Raw genomic sequence first — 5,616 nt, forward strand, 5'->3', positions numbered from 1 at the left:
GCCTTCTTAAAAAAAAAGCTTTTCTAAACAGATACATAATTTACCCCGAAGCAGACACAAAACTAATGAAAAATGTCTGCAAATCATACCAATGTGTATCTATTCGCTCACAGAGCTTTCGACGTTTCATCACACATTTACTAAAAATTCTTCAAGGTTTTGCTGCTGATGACATTTCCTTCGCGAGGAATTCAGTGTCTAAAGGAAAATATTTATTCGTGCTAGCAACATACGCGAATAGGTGTGACATTTGAGGTGATTGATGAAAGCGAAACAGTCGAAGTCAAAACAGCAAAACAATGGCAACAACAAGGATAATTCACACCAGCACCGACGACAAATAGACCATTGCTTAAGCAACTAAAACATAAAAAACACTATGTTTGTGTAGGTGAAAATATACATTTGCAAATAGGCGGACTTGGCATCCAGGAGCTTACGGAAAAAGAGGAGGGAAAAAAAATTAGGAAATGTGGGGGGTAGCGTGTGCACACGCGTGCTGTAACAACAACCAACTAATTTCCACATTTTTCACATTTACGAAGACAAATTGAGGTGCAAACATAGGTCGAAACAATAAAACCGGAATATCAAATAGTGGAATCTGTGAAACGAATAAAAATCAGACCCCTTCTAAATAGCAGTGCCAGCAACAGGGATAGGGGTAAGAATTTGTCACGCTAACACGCTTCAAAATCCGTTAAAGCGTTGAGTTGTCGACTGGCTGTTTTTTGATTTTATGTACATACCTACAGCGAAGACGTTGAAGTACGAGAAATGAAAGTTTGGCAGGAAGTGAAGTGAAAGTGAATGGTTGGACGAGTGCTAGCTGGTAAGGACATTTTACATTACCTCAGCACGTTTCAGATTGTGTGTATTTGATACAACTAAATAAACACATACATATGTATGTACATATATGGGCATGTGAATAAAATCTTTCTCTCTAGCTCGCGCCTGGACAGCTTAATGGCAATAATAAAAAGTCAATATCAGCATCAATAAATTTCTACTTTTTTTTATGCCACGCACATACGCATATGTATCCTTTCAACTCCTTCTCAGCGCACAATTGAATTCGTGGAACGAATTGAAACTGAAGAATCCAAAGCGTTTGTTTTGTACTTCCTTTTTTTATGGGACTTGTGTCTTCCTGGAGTTGGCATGCCACGTAGAGGTGTGTGTGAGTGACAAGTTCCAATAGCCGTTAAAAATTGTCAGTGGAATTGCAATTGACGTGGTCTGTCAATAACATAGTATCGCGTTTAGTTTGGACTACACCGCAATAATTTCTGTTTAGCATAAATTCACGTTGTCTTCCTTTGTAGGTGTGTATGCATGCAGCATGCCCCTCGAAAGGGGTATCATTCTTTTTCTTTTCTTAACATCGAATCTGCTACCCCCAATTGTTAAGGTCTAATTTTATCTTTGTTGTTTGATTCCTGTAGTATTATTGCTTTTGCTGTCATTACGGTGAAAGTGTGTATGTAGTGTGTACTTTGTAACTTTTAAAGTAAATTTATTAAACTTTGTAATGTAAAAAAACAATCGGAAACGCCGCTATTTGTGATACACATTTACCGTTGTATGAAACTATGCATTAGGCTAAAACTTTTCTATTCTATACGTTTACGGTCAAAAATTTAACACATAAAATTTTATTGCTAATTTATGCACATGGATTCTATAAAAATCAGCAGTTAAGTTGTAAATGTACCAAAACCTAAATATTATAAATCCATTGGTACTAGAAAGCATTAGTGTGTAGCTATGTGTAATCGCTCGTCAATATTTCATTCAGAACAAATTTGCAATTATTTATTTAAAACATCCACAACTTGCTGAGTTTTTTGTTTTGTAACATCTTGTTTACGTCCTCCGTGTATGTAATGTTGTTAAAAAAGCCGAATTATAAATACAAAAAATGTATATGTACATATGTCTGTATTTATGTAAATAATACGTTACTGAGTACAAGAAAAACAAGAAGTTACAAAATACCGATTTGAGGTATCTTTAATAATAAATAAAGTTACCATTTTTGCATTTCAAATATCCACTATATATGTAGGTTGGAGGCCTTTCAAACGCTTAACGACTTTTACGGATGTCTACATAATTGATAAGTTAACAACTTTTTAATAAGAGATTGTTTTGGCGAAAAATGTTTTATTTTGCAATAAAAGTTGTCTTTATTTAGCTCGATATATGTTTAATCTAATCTATATGTTAATACGCCAACATAAATTTTGTCAACGTTCGTTTGGCGACTTAAAAAACCAAGAACACCACTGGAAAGATATTTTTCTGCAGATGCGGAGAGTTTTTATGATTTCAAAATGGGTTGAAATTACGGCCAAAATCATCGTTTCAAAATTTCTGCATTTTTGTATAATTGTTGTTGTAACCTATTAAATTTAAATTGTTTTCGCATTTTGTTTTTACTTCGTCTTTGAAATTAAACTTTGCAATAAAAATAAATGCGATGATGAATAAATAAATGATGAAGTCGATTAAAACAAAAAAGTAAAGCAAAGTTGAAGATAAAGGTGAAATGAAAACAGCATAAGAATTAGGGTTACTGTGAAAGAGTAAGATAATTTATTGAAATTTTTCGATAGGAATCAAAACAAATTCAGTCATAAAAATGTAGTTATAGAAAGTTTTCAAGATATCGATATTTATCGAACCATCTAAGTATATAGTTATCGAAATGTATTGAGGTATCCATGTTTATAGATTTATCGCAACGTATCAAATTATTCAAATTGATCAACGTTTATTGACTTGTCGAAAATTATAGACACAAAATGAAAGCTGTCGAAATTTACGGATAGTTAGCGAGCTATACAAATTTATTTATTTACTTATTTATTATGGGATTATCGAAATTTATAAAGTAATGAAATATATCAAGTCATTGATATTTATTGAATTATTATTATTTATAGAGTTATTCTAATGCATCGCGCTCTTTCAACTTATCGGTATTTATTGATTTACTGACATTTGTCGATTTATCGGATCCAGGTTTATGGAGTTTTAAAAATATATCGAGTCATCGAAATTTCAAAGTTATGCTTATAAGTTTATCGCGTTACCACCACCGATAGCTTTCGAAAAATATGGAGCTAGCAAAATGAACCGAGATATCGAAATTTATAGAGGTATCCACAGTTATCGAGTTATCTTTTTATATGTACATTTTTGAGTTATCAAAATTTATCGAGTCCTCGAAACACACAGAAAGCAAGAAGTTTATTGGAAATTATCGAAATTAGTCTAATTATCGAATTTTGTTAAGCTATCGGATTTTAGTGTTTGTCAAATTCATCAAATTATCGATTTAATTAATTAATTAATCACAACAGTTATACCCTCCTTTCCGGCCCAACCGACACGAGAGGCGCAGCGCGCATGACGTACGTAACTGTTGGTGCCGAGTCGTGGGAATAGGAGTTAGTTTAGTGTCGAGATCTAAAACTATATAGCTATAGAATCAAATTCTCTGGGATGTATCGGATCAATCTCAAGTCCTGCCAAAGTCCTTCAAAGATGTAAAAATTGTGGTCTCGTTTTAGTTCAAAGTTTGAGATTTTATAAGTTAAAAGTCGTGCTATTTAAGTTAGAAAACCTCTCGAATTTTAACAGTAACTGGCACTCCTAGTACATAAAAATTAATGTGTGTGTGTCTTTTCCGATCTTTATGAAATTTTTACAATAAGTTCATTTGACCACTAGGGCAAACCTAGGTTATATATTGGTTTGGAAAAGTGGGCGGTGCTACACCCCTGGGATGAGAAAATTTTAATTCATACCTCCGCACTATTTAGTGCAAATTAATGATATTTGGATATATGGTCCTATAGATCAAACTATATAGTATTTTGAAAAATGGGCCGTGCCATATCTCTATTAAGACCACGACTTATCTTGCCAGGTATTTGGTGTAGATGAACGATGTTTAGCGAATATATCCTTGAACAGATTTAAACGAAATTTTAAAGGATGGGAAAGTACACAGACAAGGTTGTTGTATATATTTTTCCAGTAGGTGAACCAGGTAGCGATCTATGCAAAAAAATCGTATTGCTCGAAATTTTGGCAGAAAGATAGCATATTGCTTGGATTAAAATACAGGACACTTTTTCCTTTAGGAGGACATTCGCAAAAATCGAAATTATACATACTTATATTAAGAATTCAATTAACCAAAAACGGAAACGATAGGTGGTACCGAAGTCGATCTATTCTAGTTTAAACTTCGTGCAATATTTTTCCCTATATCTATACCACGTCAAATAGTGAATTAATACACATTTGCAGAAAATGCGCCTCGACTTAGATTCTAAACTGAATTTCAAGAAGAAAGTCGATAATTTGCCTTCCTTCTAAATACCTTCAAAACAATATTAACTAAGAGTTTTAGACGTAGCGAAGGGGAGGAATAACAAAAATACGGACGTTTGCCATTGCCTGCCCAGCGGCGACCGCTGTTAGAAAATACTTTTTCTAATTTAGATCTTGCTATATATTTAATCCATCGTTATTTATACCGGAGCTCACTTGTGAACAATCCCAGGTGGGACATATGTCATCTACTACCCCTCTGGCAATCGCAATGATCTCCTTCAAGCTCAACCCGAGTTTCTTTGCCACTTGATAGATTGTTCTTCTTCATGTTTCGCGTGATTTGCCGTAGGTGTACTTTTGTCGATTAGGGGATTCTGTTCCTAGGCCTCGTTTCAATGTATTCTACCGCCTTCTTTATACAAAGTGCGCCCATCTAATTCTATTTCTGTCTCGGAATCCAGATGTCAAGTGGTCCCATGTTAGCTTTTCTTAGCAACTCGCTACAAGCGATATTACTAGTCATCTCGTTTACCCGTTTGCGGCATTTCATGGCTGCCATGGATCCCGTTGACTGTTTTTTTAGTGAATTCGATAAGTTAAAATGTTGATAGCATCCCCACACATCGGACCACACTTAACATGTGCTGCGGCCTCATCGATTGTCATGGGAAATACAAAGATTGTGCCAGGTTTGGACCCATTTCTTCCCCTTCTTCAATCACATCGTGTTCTCAGCTGATCCAAGTGATATAATTTGCTTCATGCATAAACCTTCTTGGCTGAACTTCCAAAAGTTTGCTTTTTACATCATATTGCGCATTAAATGCTTTGGCTGAAAAATCAGCTGGCACTTAAAAAAAAACCATGAGTGAGAATATTTGGAAGGAAAAAATCCCACATTTGATTATGACCTTGCATTTTTGTATGTGTGTATGTAGGTATGTATCCGATTTTGTGATCCATTAGAACCATCACCACCCAATAAACATAAAAACGAGGGCGCCATCGTATCGAATTCGAGGCGAGCTCGAGTAAATCAGTTTTCTCGAAAGATTTTTTTCTTGCATCGTTTTCGAGGCACAATCAAGAAAATAATTTATGAGTGCTCATTCATACATTCAGATAAGAGTCACCTAAATAAATTTTTCTCAAAACAAGATTTGGTAACTATTACCAAATCATGTGTTGAGGAAAATATATTTAGCAGAATTTTTTCTGAGTATAAGGCACCTTTGCTTGGCGTGGGTGATGGCATAAATGGCT

The sequence above is a fragment of the Rhagoletis zephyria genome, unplaced genomic scaffold, assembly GCF_001687245.7.
Source record: "Rhagoletis zephyria isolate East Lansing unplaced genomic scaffold, Rhagoletis_zephyria_1.1 Rzeph_scaffold_08860, whole genome shotgun sequence".
Classification (NCBI taxonomy): domain Eukaryota; kingdom Metazoa; phylum Arthropoda; class Insecta; order Diptera; family Tephritidae; genus Rhagoletis; species Rhagoletis zephyria.